Source organism: Lissotriton vulgaris, chromosome 6 (genome assembly GCF_964263255.1).
Source record: "Lissotriton vulgaris chromosome 6, aLisVul1.2, whole genome shotgun sequence".
NCBI lineage: Eukaryota > Metazoa > Chordata > Amphibia > Caudata > Salamandridae > Lissotriton > Lissotriton vulgaris.
Genome location: NC_141694.1, coordinates 75,424,829 through 75,443,905, shown reverse-complemented (window position 1 = coordinate 75,443,905; position 19,077 = coordinate 75,424,829).

Genomic DNA, 19,077 nt, shown 5'->3' with positions numbered 1-19,077 from the left:
ACCTGAATTAATTTGGGGCTGATTAATGTGTCACAGAATATTTTTTTAGCTGGCACCTGCTTCCTTAGTGCTTCCTGATTAGTGATCTTTTGCACTTGCTAAGTGCTTTCATTGTTGCAAAATTAGTTACAACACCTGCCCTGCCCCAACTGACAATAATGAATTAGGGGCTGATTAATGGATTTTAACTTCCAGCCTGGCTCCTGCTTGTCTCCCTTAGCTGTAATTCAGGACCTTTGTGGCATATGTGTAACTATTCTGAGGTTCAGAGCAGGGTCACATAATAGTTGCAACTGGCAACTGAACTCTGGAGGGGCCCCTCAGGAAGCACTACAGGAAATGGCTACTAATGATGAGCCTGAACTTTTGAACCTGGTAAGTAGTTTCAGTTTTGCTAAGATCGTATTTCTGCAATTTAGCACTTATTCGCGGGGCGCGAAGTTGTACTGGGAAGCCGCGAACTCACGCGAACAGTGCGAGCAGTGCGAGCAAAATCCGCTGCTCGCGGATTTGCGGATTTTGCGGGAGATTCGCGAATCTCGCGGATTGCGAATTTCCCGAAAATCCGCAAAATCCGCGAGCGAAACGGATTTTCCGCCCATACCTAGAAATAACATTTTAGAGGGACAAGGGTCTAGAGCAGAGCCAGTTTTTATCTGTTTGATGATATCAGTTATATGTGACTCATTCATTAACTTGACTCATTGATAAACTTCCATAACCTTTTTTTAAGTAGAGGAGCCATTGCTTTTCTAATGGACCCTGGGTCCTCCCATAAGGGCCCCAATCCTAGCCTTAAGAGCCAATCCATAATCATATTGAGCCATTTAATGCGACCTGTTTGTCTTTGCAGAGCAATTCATTCTGCCAGGGCCTTCCTGGGCGGGACCTGAGTGTCACCAGTCCAAATTCTAACCCAGAACAGAAGTGCCCTAAGAATAGCAAAATGTCTGATAGGTCTAAGGTCAAGATCGAGTCTAAGTGGCAGGAGGGAAGTGTTTACAGGCAGGTTCAGTGTTGCCCTAATAAATTTATTTTCGGCAAGGACCATGTCTTTCAAATTTTCCAGCCCCCATAGCTGCGGCCAAAAAAGGGCTGCACCTAAGCCTTTTGCCCTGTGTAGTTCTAAAATGAGGGAGAGTGACCAGAACGGGGAAGCTCTAGCCCTTCGCACTATAGCACAATCGGCATGTTGGAGGGCCAAGGTGCTTTTTTCAATTTGTGGTTCCCAAGCCAGCTTATCACTAATACGTACACCTAGGTAGTCAAATGCCCTAACCTGCTCCAGGGCCTGACTTTGTAGCATTATTTTACCTTTGTGTGAATTATATGGATTAAATGTCATATATTTGGTCTTTGAGCAATTTATGACTAACCCCCTGTCTTTGCAGGCTTTGTCAAATTTGTTCAGGAGGTTTCGAATCCCAATAGGTGTCCTGGCTGTATGTAGGGTATCTTCCGCAAAAAGCAGACAGGGCAATACACTGCCTGCTAATTTTGGGGGGTTGGCCACCACAATTAAACAGCTCCCTTATTAATCCATTAATAAAAAGAGTGAACAATGTTGGGGCCAAAACAAAGCCTTGACGAACACCTTTATTTATCCTTATATCCTTGGAGAGACTTCCATCCAAATTCCACCTAACATTTGCAAAGGTATTGTGATGCAATTGGATTAGAATGTTAAGTAGGTACGGTGGGAGGCCAATATCTTTCAGAGTGGACCACAGTTGAGTGCGATCGATCGAATCGAAAGCTGTTTTTAAATCCACGAACACAACGTACAGATGACCTCTGCCCACAGTCACTTCGTTCCATATGAGCATAAGAAATCTGAAGACTTGATCAATTGTGCTGGTGGATGCCCTAAAGCCTGCCTGCAGATCTGACAGAACATTGTTGTCCTCAATCCAATTTTGGATCCTATTCAGGACGATTTTACAGAAAGGCTTTTGGGAGACATCAATAAGGCTGATTGGCCTATAGTAAGTAAAATCTTTATTCGGTTTCATTTTTACAAAGAGAACCATAAAAGTGTACAAACATTTTTTAAAAATTTTTTTACAAATACACATTAAAAAATTCAGTTTGGTAAGAGATCATTATTGCCTTATCAAATGACTTTAAAGGTTATTATCTTCAAGGTTCAACCTATGCTTAAAAATGCATTTTAAGAAGGTGCTAACAACTTTACACACATACGGTGAGTTTAAGAATTGTAGCCAAAGCATAGCAGGGCGACATCTTCTAAAGTGCGATGATCGAAGCAGAGGAAGTAACCAAAGTTTGCGATGTGCGGAATAGAAATTACAAAACAAAACAGTGTGCATTGTTGACTGTTCTGATAATTCGTCGCAAGGGCAAAGAGTTAAGCATTCATCCCAGCTGTTTCTTTTAGGGAATGCTACCACCCTGTGGAAAATGTTCAACCTGAATCTCGTTAATAAAAAACTTTCAAACTGCGAGTTTACGTATGTCAGATAGGGTTCCATTTCCAGGGTGGACATAACTGCTACGGAGTGCTGTACCGATTGTTTTCTGATCTCCACAGTAATGCGAAGCTCTTCGAAATAGCTCAGTGCTTTTACCTTTAGTTCTTTTTTTGCTATTTCGGTGATAGTTTCGGGGTTGTGATAGTACTCCGGCATTCCTAGGTCTGCAAAGAGTTTCTTAACATATATGAGCCAGGGTATTTTTTCGGCCCTGTCTAGGGTCATACAGTCGTTGATTATGGCTTTGGTAAGTGTGTTTTTTGTAGAGATCCATATTCTGCGCCAAAGAAGTACTGGTTCAACTTTGGCCAGGTCTTCAATATATGGGAGACCCAGTTCTGCATGACAAGCATAGGTGGAGGCTCTTTTTGGGACCGCGAGCAAGAATCTCAGGAAAGTGTTTTCTGCTACCTGCAGGGCATTTACGTTTTTGTGTCCCCATAGGCCCGCCCCGTATAGAGCAATGGAGTGGCACTTGGCTCTATATATCTTCAGTAGTTCTACTGGTGTTTTTTTCCCCAATTTTTGGGAAAATATCATTAGGGCAGCGATAGAGCGCAGTAGTTGGTGTTTGCGCGCTTCTATGGCTGCTCTCCAGGTGAGCTTCTCATCTATCACAATTCCCAAATAGGGATACTGGGAGGTGGTTTCCAGCTTTTCATTATTTAGGAAGATAGCTTTTCCCTGTTTCCTGGCTTGTCCCGCCACCATCACATAAGTTTTTTTTATATTTATGTGGAGGTCTAGGTCGCTCATAAATTTAGCATAGGTGTTCAGGGATTTTTGAAGCTCTCGTGGGGTGCGTGCTAATAGCACCGCATCATCCGCGTACAGGAGCGCGGGCACCAGTCTCTTGTTCACTCGAGGCAGGTCCAGACCCCCCCTCAGCATTTCCGCCTCAAGACCATTTGTGTAGAGGGAGAAGAGGAAGGGGGTGAGAACGCACCCCTGCCTGACCCCACGCTCCACAGAAAATGGTTCCGTCAGTTCGCCCCTTTCTCCGAAACGCACCCGGGAGGAGGCGTTTGAGTAGAGTTCCCTAAGAAAAGTCACCAGGGGTTCCTCTATTCCCATATCGGACAGCAACACCCACAGTTTTGCATGGGATACGCAGTCGAAAGCCGCGGAAAGGTCAACATAAACCATGTAGACCTTCCCGCGTTTTGCCGACACGTATTTTCCCAGCAAAAGGGCCAGGTTCAGGGCTTGCTCCGCTGTTCCAAGTCCCTCTCGGAAGCCGTACTGGACGTCCGAGAGGGCCCCGGTATCCTCTGCCCAATCCTGCAGACGCTGGAGTATTACTCTTCCCAACACTTTCCCCAGTGAATCAAGAAGGGAAATAGGCCGATAACAAGTCACCTCCTCTCTATTACCCTTTTTAAAGATGGGTACTAGTATAGATTGTGACCAAGAATTAAGTAAACCTTGATGCATTGTTGCATTAAAGAGCCTAGTTATGATGGGCGCCCACAGGTCTATTTTGAATTTAAAGAAATCGACCGGAACCCCATCAGGGCCAGGCGCTTTCCCACTCTTGCTAGTGTTTAGTGCCATGATAACTTCATATAATTGGATTTCCAGTGGGATTGGATATACTTCATCCTGATTTAGGCGGTGTCTTTTGTCTATAGGTACTACAGGCTGGATTTGTCCAAAGATCTTGGCAAAGTGATTAACCCAGGTTTGTCCCTCAATGGCTACATCTATGCTAGGATGGTCACCTATGTCATTCAGGAACGGTGCTTTTACCACCTTCCAAAACAGGTCGCTGTCTCTATTGAGTGAACTTTCGTGAAGCTGATCCCATAGGGAATTTTTTAATTCCTCTTTACGTGCTCTACACGCTAGCCTGTATTGCTTCCTCAGGATCCTAATCTCCTCCTGGTTTCTTGTTGTCCTTGACAGGGCTCTCTTTAGTTGTTTATGGGCGGCCGTGCAACCTGGGCTAAACCAACCCTTTTTCTTTATTTGCTTAGGCCCCTTTTGTTCCTTGGTAAGGCATTCATTGACTTTAGCTAATATGTCTTTAAAGTGGGATATTACTTTCTCATCACTGGCCTCAAGGTCCAAGCAGTTAGATATGGCAGATTCTGCTTCGGTTACCACTTTATATGTCAGCTCAATTGGGTCAATCTTTCCCCACCCCAAGGTTTGGCCTATAGTTTTCAGGAGAATATTTGTCCCCTTATTTGTAAATCGGGATGATTTTGGCGCCTCTCCAGGATGCCGGTATCTCTCCTCCACTCAAAATGGTATTGAAGACCACTTGTAGTAGAGGTCCCCATATTACCGGCTCAGCCCTATACAAGTCTCCCGGAAGCTTGTCCAAACCCGGGGCTTTCCCTTGCTGTAGTGACTTTATTGCTGTTATGGTTTCCTCTAGAGTAATGGCAGTCTCCTCCATTGATGACGGGTTTAACGATCTATGTTGTAGACCCAGATCAGAGGTCTCACCCTGTCCTGCATAAAGTGTTCGAAATACTCTTCCCACACATGGTCTTGTATGTGGAAATCGTTTGATGCATCTAATCTAGGTGACCCCTTTGACAGACGATCCCAGAACAATTGGCTACTCTTCTGTCTTGATGCCTCCACAAGCATTCGCCATTTTCAGATTCCCAGTCTCTTTTGCCCTTATTTTGAGCAATTTTATAGAGGTTCCTACAATCACTAATGTCTGAATGGAGTCTTAACTTCACTGCCGTGAAAACATCGTCCCTTGCTGTTTTACAAGCCTCGTTGAACCATGGGGCGCTACTGCAAGCTGATTTGGCTGTGCCACACTGTCAATAAAAGAAGGGTCTAAGTGTGGCATTTAGTTGTAAAAATATGGCCAGAATGTCATCTTTACTATTATCACTATTAGTAATAAACAACAAAAGAGTGCCCACTGAAGGGTACAGGTGTCCAGCACAGAGACAAGGAAAGTTTGAATCTACCTTCGTAGGAATTTCCCAGGGATTCTTTTTAAGCCCTCACTCACCACCCTGGGTGGTGACATGCTTCATCATTGGGCCCACCGGGAGAGACCGAATGTCTCCCTGGTGTGCTGCGACGCCAGGTTACTGCGGAGCGGGGTTTTTTTGTGTGACAGAATGTGAAAGAGTGAGTAATATTAAAAAATACCGGCAGCACTTACCACATAAAAAAACTTTATTCCGTGGTTGGCTGGGTATTAGTTAAGAAGTATGTGATGGGAAATCTACCAACTATTGTGTTGGGTGTTTTCCCCTCAAGGTTTACAATGGGGTCAACATGTTTCTGCCCTTTAAGTGTACATGTGTTACTGGGCATTCGTCAGGACCATGTAAATATGTACCTCGGCGGTATAGGCACGCTAAGGCCTACCCTGACCAGAGGACGTGAAAGTTAAAAGACTGACTATGTGTCAAAAAAGGGTGCAAAAAGAACAAACCAAAAAAGGTGGGTTCGAGCTAAAGTGTGCGAACCTGTGGTCTGAAAAAGATTGACAAACACACATGAAAAGACAAAACGTAAAGGTTACTGGGTGGACTGGAGCGTCTTTCTGCTACAACTGTATCTGCAGCTCTGTGCTTGGAGTAAGGATGAGAAGCGTGCCCACGGTGAATTAGTTAATTAGTATGTTACCGCCTGAGATGGTGGAGACCAGGCTATCACGGGGCATTCAGCTAAACAGCACAAAGAACGGTCGCAACACAAGCAGACGTACCATTCGTGCTAAGACGATCAATGCGCCCAGAAAATAGGGCTAGTGACTATGTTGGACCCTAGTGGTTCAACCAGTGTCTACAGATTAAAAAGAGTAAAAAGATAAAAATGGCAAATTTCTCACTTGTGTGTTAAAAGATCCACACCTCATGGGTCTCGGGAGGGGGGTGGTGGCGACAGTGGCACACCCTAAAGGAGTGAAAGGACACACTTTTTTTAGCGATCTGAGCGGTACTTAGGATACTTAGCTTAATGTTAGGCAGAGCCTGATGGTATGAGCAGGGATCCTTACGCCCGCAACGCCAAACACCCGCTTGGCACCTAGCGCTCTCCTCGAACCGGACCCCGTGGATGGGTGTTCGGGAGGTGAATGGCATAGAAATACTCTGTCCTAGGTAAAGCGCGCGAAATTGGGCGTTGCTACCCGGGGAGGTGGGTGTGTCTAAGGGTGGGGGGTGCCCAATCGCAAAGCCGTCCGAGAACGAGTCTTGGAATACAAGCCCTCGTGTTGCTATGGTGACCGATTGGACGCGTGTGTGTCAGAAGGCCTGATGGTTAGAACGTAAAACCACGAACATTAGTGTTAACATGGTTAGTTAGGATGTCTAACACGGGTCAGGAGTGGGTGGGCTCTGAGCACACGTCAGAGGGGGAGGGGGAGAAAATCTTTGAGACATAGAGAGTCAGAACTTATAGCATCAGGACGATAAATGTGGATATGTGTAATGCACCCAGATACGCGGCAGATTATTTTTTCAGAACAGATGACCATGGGATCTGGTCGTTTAACCCATTAATGTGGGTGCCCAACCTATAAACCCATCGTTGCTCTTTCTCGAAGAGAATGTTGGTAGTATTTCTCTCCGTGGTTACTTGCTCAATTATTGTCCATCTGAGGTCATTGGGCGTGTGGTGTTGCCGCAGAAAATGTTCGCTCATTTTGGTCGCAGATTTATGACACCTTATGTTACTGCGATGCTCGCAGATTCTTTGTCTGATTTTCCGTGTTGTCATCCCGATGTACTTTTTGGAACAGGGACATGTTATCATATAAACGACGTTAGTCGAATTACAATTTGTGTGATTCTTCTGTGTCCATGTTCTCCCTGGTTCAAGGGACAGTTCCTTAGTGTGCGTGGTGAGGTGACAGACACTGCAATTGGCACATGGGAAGTGCCCTGTCACGGGTGGCAGACCCCACGCTTCAGTGATGGATCTTGTACCGGAAGTGGAGATATCGACCCTCGGGCGTGTGTGGACCAAAGAGTCTTTAAGGCTGGTGCCTTTCTTAAAAGAGAATAATGGTTTTTCCCAGTTTCTTTTATTGCTGTTTATGATTCTCCAGTGTTTGTTGACAGATTTTTTCATCGCGTCTGAGATGGTGCTGTATGTTGTTACGCACGTTAAAGGTATTTCAGTTGGAGCTCTGATATTCTCTTCCAGTAAGGCCTCTCGTGGTTGGTTCCTGGCGCGTTTGTTCCCTTTTTCCAGGATCTTTTTTGGGTAGCCACGGTTTTGTAGTTTCTTGGTCAAATCGGCGGCCTGGGATTTGTAATCTTTGATGTCCGTACAATTTCTCCGTATACGGAGATATTGCCCATATGGCAGATTTTCTCTCAGCGGTCTTGGGTGAAAGCTCGAGAAATCTAGGAGATTATTTTTAGCCGTTGGTTTGTAGTGGGTAGTAGTTTTCAAGGTGGTTCCACTCACAGAGATGTTGACATCAAGGAATACCACTCTCTCTTTGCTGTAGTTGTTGGTAAACTTCAGAAATGGGTCTCTGGTGTTTATCCAGGTCAAGAAAGTTTTTAGGATGTCTTCATCACCTTTCCAAATTAAGAGTATATCATCAATATACCTTTTCCATAAGGTAATTGAGGCGAGGAAAGGGTTGTCTGCTGGCAGGATGTGTTTTATCTCGAAGTCATAGACGTACAATCCAGCTATGGACGGAGCAAACGTGCTGCCCATCGATGTTCCGGTACTTTGTAAATAGAGCTCCCCCTGATATTCGAAATAATTTTCTTTAAGTGCCATTGTGGCACACTGGACTAGAAAATCTTTGGGGGTAACATAATCCCATTCAATCGAATCTAGGGCTCTCTCCATGACCCTTAAGGTCTCGTCTTGAGGGATGCTCGTATAGAGACTTTCAATGTCTAGTGTGACAAGGATGATTGAATTTTCCGAAAAGGTCACTTGGCCTAGCAGTTGTAGGAGGTTTTTCGTGTCTTTAAGATATGTTGTAGTGTTCTGTACCAGTGGTTTTAGGTAGAAATCACAAAATGTCGAGAGTGGTTCGAGGACAGAACCGATTCCGGAGACAATAGGTCTTCCAGGCGGAGGATTGATGTTTTTGTGAGTTTTTGGGAGGGTATAAAAATACGGAACAGTACTGCCGCTGCCAGTGAGAAATGCTGCTTCATTTTTTGAAATCTGGCCATTCTCTTCTGCTTCTTTAACGAGATTGGAAATACGTTCTTTTAATTCTGATGTCGGGTCTGCAGTTAACCGTTTGTAGTTGACTGTGTTGTCCAGAAGGGTGCGACAAGCTTTGTCATAGTCAGTGGTGTTTTGTATCACTATCCCTCCCCCTTTGTCGGCTGGTTTTATAGTGATACTTTTGTCTTTTTTCAATTGTTCTAGCGCTTGGAATTCTGCTCCTGAGAAGTTTCGAAATGTGGTCGGTAGTAGTAGAGATTCCATATCATTAAAGACCGCCTGTTCGAAAGCTGTTATTTCTGCTGGGATGCTGTGAGGCGGTGGTACAAAGGTCGACTTCAACCTGAAGTTGGTATCATAAGGTGGAGGTTCAGCTTCAGTTTCTTTCCTTGCTTCAAAAAAGGCTTTGAGCTTGAGCTTGCGAAAAAACTCAGCTAACTCACAATGGAGTTTAAACTTATCCGGTCTCGCGGTGGGGACAAAACCCAAACCTCTTTCTAAGACTCTCTCTTCCACTTGACTGAGAGGTCTGTCGGATAAGTTGGTAATTAGACTCCTTGACCACTGGTGCTCGGTGTCACTGTTTTGCTCCGCGTGTTGTCGCCCACTCGGTCCTCGGTTTGCCAGGTTACTCGTTGGTTCTGGTTGTTGTGGTTGTTGCCTCTTCTCCTGCCCCTTCCCCTCCCGCCTCTCTCTAAAAAAGGCATCTGTTGTTGATGGTGTTGGGGGTAGTGGGGCTGCATGTAAGGGTTCCATCCCATTAGGGGAAATGGAGCATGCTGTGGGAACATGAAGGGGGGTGGGCCGTTCCCTGGTGGTCCAAACTGTGCCCAGCCAGGAGGTGGGTTATGAAAATTCGCCCTTCCCCTTCCGCCTCTACGTCCTCTCTGTTTGTTTGAATGGTTGCTTGAATTGCTGCTGTTGGAGGAATCGCTGTCAGTGTCATCTGACTTATTGGAATCCCTCCGAGGTGGTGTGTAATCAGGTTCCGAGTAGGGGTAAACAGTCTTGAATTCAAATTTTTTTAGGTCTTTCTGGAATTTCGTTATTTTGGATTGCATGAGAGATTCCTTATAATCTGTCATCTCTTTATTGATTTCCTCCAACTTTTTTTTGTAGCCAGTGATTGTGGCTTTGAAATGTGCTTCTGTTTGTTGGATTTCTACCATGAGTGTTTCAGATAGGCGGAGAGCTGTTTTTATAATGAGCACCAGCCAGTCACGGGTGCAGTGCCAGGCAATCATTGCCCATTCTTTCCGGAATGTGGCGTCATTGAGGAATATTCGCGGGGCATTCGTAACTATTAGGCCCTTTGGTGCAGTGTTAGATGTCAAGTAATGTTTCAGGATGGTGCCATGAAGAATAGTTCTGATGCGATCTCGTTTCTGCTCAGTGAGTTTCTCCCATTCAGCTGTATGAGAAATAGCCTGGGATATTCCAGGGTCCGCAAAAAGGTTAGGATCAGCTAATAGTTCATCTATCTCTTGTTCTGTATAGGTGAGACCGAAATTTGCCATGTTTTAAAAGGATGACGTAGTGACGTCACCTAGGGAAAGTTTTGAACTCTCACAGCTGTGCGCTGCTAGAACAATAACAACAACGAGAGAGAGAGGGAAAGGACACTCTCGGTCCCCCACGAAGTCGTAATAAACAACAAAAGAGTGCCCACTGAAGGGTACAGGTGTCCAGCACAGAGACAAGGAAAGTTTGAATCTACCTTCGTAGGAATTTCCCAGGGATTCTTTTTAAGCCCTCACTCACCACCCTGGGTGGTGACATGCTTCATCATTGGGCCCACCGGGAGAGACCGAATGTCTCCCTGGTGTGCTGCGACGCCAGGTTACTGCGGAGCGGGGTTTTTTTGTGTGACAGAATGTGAAAGAGTGAGTAATATTAAAAAATACCGGCAGCACTTACCACATAAAAAAACTTTATTCCGTGGTTGGCTGGGTATTAGTTAAGAAGTATGTGATGGGAAATCTACCAACTATTGTGTTGGGTGTTTTCCCCTCAAGGTTTACAATGGGGTCAACATGTTTCTGCCCTTTAAGTGTACATGTGTTACTGGGCATTCGTCAGGACCATGTAAATATGTACCTCGGCGGTATAGGCACGCTAAGGCCTACCCTGACCAGAGGACGTGAAAGTTAAAAGACTGACTATGTGTCAAAAAAGGGTGCAAAAAGAACAAACCAAAAAAGGTGGGTTCGAGCTAAAGTGTGCGAACCTGTGGTCTGAAAAAGATTGACAAACACACATGAAAAGACAAAACGTAAAGGTTACTGGGTGGACTGGAGCGTCTTTCTGCTACAACTGTATCTGCAGCTCTGTGCTTGGAGTAAGGATGAGAAGCGTGCCCACGGTGAATTAGTTAATTAGTATGTTACCCCTACTCGGAACCTGATTACACACCACCTCGGAGGGATTCCAATAAGTCAGATGACACTGACAGCGATTCCTCCAACAGCAGCAATTCAAGCAACCATTCAAACAAACAGAGAGGACGTAGAGGCGGAAGGGGAAGGGCGAATTTTCATAACCCACCTCCTGGCTGGGCACAGTTTGGACCACCAGGGAACGGCCCACCCCCCTTCATGTTCCCACAGCATGCTCCATTTCCCCTAATGGGATGGAACCCTTACATGCAGCCCCACTACCCCCAACACCATCAACAACAGATGCCTTTTTTAGAGAGAGGCGGGAGGGGAAGGGGCAGGAGAAGAGGCAACAACCACAACAACCAGAACCAACGAGTAACCTGGCAAACCGAGGACCGAGTGGGCGACAACACGCGGAGCAAAACAGTGACACCGAGCACCAGTGGTCAAGGAGTCTAATTACCAACTTATCCGACAGACCTCTCAGTCAAGTGGAAGAGAGAGTCTTAGAAAGAGGTTTGGGTTTTGTCCCCACCGCGAGACCGGATAAGTTTAAACTCCATTGTGAGTTAGCTGAGTTTTTTCGCAAGCTCAAGCTCAAAGCCTTTTTTGAAGCAAGGAAAGAAACTGAAACTGAACCTCCACCTTATGATACCAACTTCAGGTTGAAGTCGACCTTTGTACCACCGCCTCACAGCATCCCAGCAGAAATAACAGCTTTCGAACAGGCGGTCTTTAATGATATGGAATCTCTACTACTACCGACCACATTTCGAAACTTCTCAGGAGCAGAATTCCAAGCGCTAGAACAATTGAAAAAAGACAAAAATATCACTATAAAACCAGCCGACAAAGGGGGAGGGATAGTGATACAAAACACCACTGACTATGACAAAGCTTGTCGCACCCTTCTGGACAACACAGTCAACTACAAACGGTTAACTGCAGACCCGACATCAGAATTAAAAGAACGTATTTCCAATCTCGTTAAAGAAGCAGAAGAGAATGGCCAGATTTCAAAAAATGAAGCAGCATTTCTCACTGGCAGCGGCAGTACTGTTCCGTATTTTTATACCCTCCCAAAAACTCACAAAAACATCAATCCTCCGCCTGGAAGACCTATTGTCTCCGGAATCGGTTCTGTCCTCGAACCACTCTCGACATTTTGTGATTTCTACCTAAAACCACTGGTACAGAACACTACAACATATCTTAAAGACACGAAAAACCTCCTACAACTGCTAGGCCAAGTGACCTTTTCGGAAAATTCAATCATCCTTGTCACACTAGACATTGAAAGTCTCTATACGAGCATCCCTCAAGACGAGACCTTAAGGGTCATGGAGAGAGCCCTAGATTCGATTGAATGGGATTATGTTACCCCCAAAGATTTTCTAGTCCAGTGTGCCACAATGGCACTTAAAGAAAATTATTTCGAATATCAGGGGGAGCTCTATTTACAAAGTACCGGAACATCGATGGGCAGCACGTTTGCTCCGTCCATAGCTGGATTGTACGTCTATGACTTCGAGATAAAACACATCCTGCCAGCAGACAACCCTTTCCTCCCCTCAATTACCTTATGGAAAAGGTATATTGATGATATACTCTTAATTTGGAAAGGTGATGAAGACATCCTAAAAACTTTCTTGACCTGGATAAACACCAGAGACCCATTTCTGAAGTTTACCAACAACTACAGCAAAGAGAGAGTGGTATTCCTTGATGTCAACATCTCTGTGAGTGGAACCACCTTGAAAACTACTACCCACTACAAACCAACGGCTAAAAATAATCTCCTAGATTTCTCGAGCTTTCACCCAAGACCGCTGAGAGAAAATCTGCCATATGGGCAATATCTCCGTATACGGAGAAATTGTACGGACATCAAAGATTACAAATCCCAGGCCGCCGATTTGACCAAGAAACTACAAAACCGTGGCTACCCAAAAAAGATCCTGGAAAAAGGGAACAAACGCGCCAGGAACCAACCACGAGAGGCCTTACTGGAAGAGAATATCAGAGCTCCAACTGAAATACCTTTAACGTGCGTAACAACATACAGCACCATCTCAGACGCGATGAAAAAATCTGTCAACAAACACTGGAGAATCATAAACAGCAATAAAAGAAACTGGGAAAAACCATTATTCTCTTTTAAGAAAGGCACCAGCCTTAAAGACTCTTTGGTCCACACACGCCCGAGGGTCGATATCTCCACTTCCGGTACAAGATCCATCACTGAAGCGTGGGGTCTGCCACCCGTGACAGGGCACTTCCCATGTGCCAATTGCAGTGTCTGTCACCTCACCACGCACACTAAGGAACTGTCCCTTGAACCAGGGAGAACATGGACACAGAAGAATCACACAAATTGTAATTCGACTAACGTCGTTTATATGATAACATGTCCCTGTTCCAAAAAGTACATCGGGATGACAACACGGAAAATCAGACAAAGAATCTGCGAGCATCGCAGTAACATAAGGTGTCATAAATCTGCGACCAAAATGAGCGAACATTTTCTGCGGCAACACCACACGCCCAATGACCTCAGATGGACAATAATTGAGCAAGTAACCACGGAGAGAAATACTACCAACATTCTCTTCGAGAAAGAGCAACAATGGGTTTATAGGTTGGGCACCCACATTAATGGGTTAAACGACCAGATCCCATGGTCATCTGTTCTGAAAAAATAATCTGCCGCGTATCTGGGTGCATTACACATATCCACATTTATCGTCCTGATGCTATAAGTTCTGACTCTCTATGTCTCAAAGATTTTCTCCCCCTCCCCCTCTGACGTGTGCTCAGAGCCCACCCACTCCTGACCCGTGTTAGACATCCTAACTAACCATGTTAACACTAATGTTCGTGGTTTTACGTTCTAACCATCAGGCCTTCTGACACACACGCGTCCAATCGGTCACCATAGCAACACGAGGGCTTGTATTCCAAGACTCGTTCTCGGACGGCTTTGCGATTGGGCACCCCCCACCCTTAGACACACCCACCTCCCCGGGTAGCAACGCCCAATTTCGCGCGCTTTACCTAGGACAGAGTATTTCTATGCCATTCACCTCCCGAACACCCATCCACGGGGTCCGGTTCGAGGAGAGCGCTAGGTGCCAAGCGGGTGTTTGGCGTTGCGGGCGTAAGGATCCCTGCTCATACCATCAGGCTCTGCCTAACATTAAGCTAAGTATCCTAAGTACCGCTCAGATCGCTAAAAAAAGTGTGTCCTTTCACTCCTTTAGGGTGTGCCACTGTCGCCACCACCCCCCTCCCGAGACCCATGAGGTGTGGATCTTTTAACACACAAGTGAGAAATTTGCCATTTTTATCTTTTTACTCTTTTTAATCTGTAGACACTGGTTGAACCACTAGGGTCCAACATAGTCACTAGCCCTATTTTCTGGGCGCATTGATCGTCTTAGCACGAATGGTACGTCTGCTTGTGTTGCGACCGTTCTTTGTGCTGTTTAGCTGAATGCCCCGTGATAGCCTGGTCTCCACCATCTCAGGCGGTAACATACTAATTAACTAATTCACCGTGGGCACGCTTCTCATCCTTACTCCAAGCACAGAGCTGCAGATACAGTTGTAGCAGAAAGACGCTCCAGTCCACCCAGTAACCTTTACGTTTTGTCTTTTCATGTGTGTTTGTCAATCTTTTTCAGACCACAGGTTCGCACACTTTAGCTCGAACCCACCTTTTTTGGTTTGTTCTTTTTGCACCCTTTTTTGACACATAGTCAGTCTTTTAACTTTCACGTCCTCTGGTCAGGGTAGGCCTTAGCGTGCCTATACCGCCGAGGTACATATTTACATGGTCCTGACGAATGCCCAGTAACACATGTACACTTAAAGGGCAGAAACATGTTGACCCCATTGTAAACCTTGAGGGGAAAACACCCAACACAATAGTTGGTAGATTTCCCATCACATACTTCTTAACTAATACCCAGCCAACCACGGAATAAAGTTTTTTTATGTGGTAAGTGCTGCCGGTATTTTTTAATATTACTCACTCTTTCACATTCTGTCACACAAAAAAACCCCGCTCCGCAGTAACCTGGCGTCGCAGCACACCAGGGAGACATTCGGTCTCTCCCGGTGGGCCCAATGATGAAGCATGTCACCACCCAGGGTGGTGAGTGAGGGCTTAAAAAGAATCCCTGGGAAATTCCTACGAAGGTAGATTCAAACTTTCCTTGTCTCTGTGCTGGACACCTGTACCCTTCAGTAGGCACTCTTTTGTTGTTTATTACTACTTCGTGGGGGACCGAGAGTGTCCTTTCCCTCTCTCTCTCGTTGTTGTTATTATTATCACTATTACTCAAACTAGGGAGGACCTGCTCAACATCCGAGTATATTTTTGGCAGAGCGGCTTGATCGGCGAGTATCATTGGCCATTTGACCCTTTTATCATTATTACTAGTAATAACTGGGGTGCTCTTGTACTGTGGCTGGCCTTGTAGTAGTGATAAGCCAGACAGTGTAAGTACCAAAGCATTATGGTCACTGTCTTCCCGGTTTAGAATGACCATGTCATTGACATTTGCCCATAATTGGAGATCGACATGGATAAAATCAATTCTGCTTTTTCTGTCACCCCTCTTAAAGAAGTGACATGCTTCTTTATCAGAGTGTGTCCTGCCATTGCAGGCACATACTCCATAGCCAATAGTAAATGAAAGAATCTGTTCTCCAACCCTGGTGCCCTTCTTGACTGGTGATATCTGGAGCTTAGCGATCCCTCTAGCTTCGTCTCCTTCTGCTAGTAAGTCCTGTATATAGTCAACAGGTTCGTATGTTGTATTAAAATCACCTGCAACTATCAGTCTGTGGTTCCCCTTGAGGGTGTCAAGATAATTAGTGAGTGTAGTTATAGTCCCGGAAAGCTTATGGGCACTACCAAAGCGGTTATATATATTAAATAACCTAATTTGAGTGTTCCCTTTCAGCAAACACAGTTCAAGCCCAAGTATTTCATCTGAGCAGATGTTTAACATCTTAATTTTAAATGCCAATGTGTTTTTTACCCATATCAGAAGGCCGCCAGCAGGGCGGCCAACTGTTGACTGCTTAGCTTGGATGCTATATGTGGTAAACCCGACCCTGTGCACTTGCGCTACAGCCCAAGTCTCCTGCAGTAGGCATATATGGAAGTCGTCTACTAGATTGCACCAGTCAGGATCAAGTAACTTTGTTTTTATACCTGCCACATTCCATGATAGGATTTTCATATCTTGGGGATTAAATGAGAGTGCCTGTGCTTGAACCCAATTAGTTTGTTCCATGGAATCAGTTTGTTGTTGATGAAGTCTATTCTTTCTGATTGGGTCCCCTGGTGGAGCAGCATTATTACTAAAATAGTCTGGGATTGCCTCTAAGTGCGTAGCATGTGGCTTCTCAGAGATGATTGGTGATGTAATTGATGCTACTAATGGTCAATCTTGGGAATCTAAATCAGAATATGCTTGATATCTATTGCTAAGTTCCAGAAAGGGAGCCTCCCTATGTGTGGCCTGCTACCTAGAATACCCACTCCTCTGTAATCAACATGTCTGTAAAAAAAACAAGGGGTAGAATTTTAATTCCCAGGCCCAGACTCTGGCTTGCTGATTGTGACCCCCCTACCAACCAGATGTGCTGCTAAAGATGGGGATCTGCAGTTAATGACAATACAGTCTCCATCAAGAGACTTTGCCAATGGACAACTTAGCCTACCCGCCTTAAGAACAGAATATCCCGATAATGGATGTTAGAAAAATGTGTATTCTGTGTTAGCCAATAGCAAACTTAGTTTTTCAGCTCAGTGTGTGATTCCTTTTGACCATCTTGCAGCAGGGGAACATTGGTGAGAACTGCCACATAAGGACAACACTACGGTGGAAGGTGCAATATCATCGTATCATCTCGGCTATGTAAGTAATTTCTGGGCCGCAACTTTGATTGTGTTGTAGCAGGTAATGTAATGTTACAGTCTACCAACCCCCCCCCCCCACCCCCCACAGAGGTTACATGTGATGTTCGTGGCCTTGCAATTCCAGGAGGCAGACTTAGATTCCCTGCATAATTTATGGGATTTATATGCGTGGGCCCTGCTTGTTTCTGTTGCTCTGCTCTAGTGGCACTAGTAGCACTACTTCATTGGCCTTTGCCTACTGCACGAGTAGATTGAACGGCAACCGGTGTCAAAGTCCCTGTATTCGGGCCCCCCTGGGGATCCCTGCCTCCATCTACCCCCTTGCATGTGTCACCACCCCTCTCTTTCGTTATGGCCCCTGCCCCTGCCCCTAAGGGATTGTCCGAAACTAGATTGTAGAGTAATGCCACAGTTGACTCCAATTTCTCAAGTCTGGTGAGTATAGGAAGAACGTTTTTGGCTATAATTTCTTCTAAGCGGGCAGTTAAAGCCACACCAATGTCAGGGGGAAATACAACACAACCTTGATTTACAGTTAAGTATGGGCCAATTGGGCCTGTAGTGGGGGGTTGACTTCCTGATACAACAGTAGTAACTTCTGTAGTTATATCCTGGGCCTTTTTGTTAGATCTAGTCCGTGCACAGCGAATAGGGTCTGGCCGTTTAACCTTCCTATTCCTTTTAGCAGCTACTTCACACACTGAGGGAACCAGTGATGTTAAACAGGGGTTGTGGGTGATAAGTACAGTGTCCGGGGTTCTTAACACAGGAGAAGTATTGCATTCTATGCCACTCACTTGAATTCCAGCCACAGTCAATGGATCAATAGTAATACCAGCCGACAGGCGACGGTCCGTAACCTGTATCTCTTTGTCTATAGCTTTGGCAGCCCGAAGAAGAAAACAGTCAAGTGTCGAGTTTGCAAGGATTTTTGGGGGAGCCATCTTCCCAATGGGTTTGCATAAAACCTGATATAAACCTGTTATAAGCTTACTTGAACGCTGCGAGGTCACAGATGAGGATCGTGATGTCCCGTTGTATTCCGGAGGGCGAGACAGTATGGGCACCCAAAGAACCGAGAGCGAACAGTCCCGGCCCTGCCCTGCCGGCCGCTAGAGGGCGCAGACGGGCCCATCCTGGACCCGTGCACGCCCGCGGTGCGGGAGTTCGAGCCCTGTTTCAAGCGCCTCCAGACGCTACGGCGTGATGCGGTAAGTAGCGCCAGCAAGAAAGTGAGGCTGGTTGTTGTGGCCCTTCCTGGACCGTGAAGTGCTGCAGTGGAAAATACACTGATGTATCCAGTCCCTGTCCCTGTCCCCTATCCCCTATCCAGGGTAAGTTACACATAGAGCTGGCATAGACCCTCCTCTGGCTGCCTTGTGGACTCGTGCTACAAAGCTCCCCACCCAGCCTCTCCTCTCTGCGTGGATCCTCAATGTTCCAGGCCACAGCCGCTCTGGCCCTCCTACTACCCTTGCTCTCTCCGCTGCAATCACAGCCGTCCTGAGACTTCCGCAACCCGCTGTTCACTAGTTATTAAGAAAAGCCCATTTCTTACTGATTTAATATTCATTACTCCTAGTCTTCCTCTTCCTCGACCCAGTCATTAAGCCATGAGTTATACCAAAAGAAATAAGGCATTTGACCCTAATAAACATGACATATGGCCACCATCTGATTCCACAGCTTGTAGTACTCCTGAATCAAAATTATGTTGTATGCTTTGGTCATCTTGGCTTCTGTAATGTCTTATTGAGATGTTTGGAGCAGCCTAAGCTCCAGATCTGCAAATCTTACCCAGTGTCACCCCTTGAAGCTCTGCCCCCGCAGCAGCAATGCTCAGAGTGGAACATCCCAATACATTACCCTGAAGGGACTCACCTGCAAAGGAGTAAGCCAACAGGATTGTATCTTTAATTTGTTGGCTCAGGGTTACCTTAGAAGCCTTCCTACCTCTTCCAGCAAGGCCGAAAGCCAACAATAGGTCCACTAGACTCTGGACGGTATCATCCCTGGCCTTGTCTATCAATGGAACCAACATATGTCCACTTATCAATCGGTATACAGAACGGCGTGGAGGGTCCAAGTGATCCGGGCGGGCCAGGCCGAGGTACCGCTTCATAAGAATTCAGCAACCCAA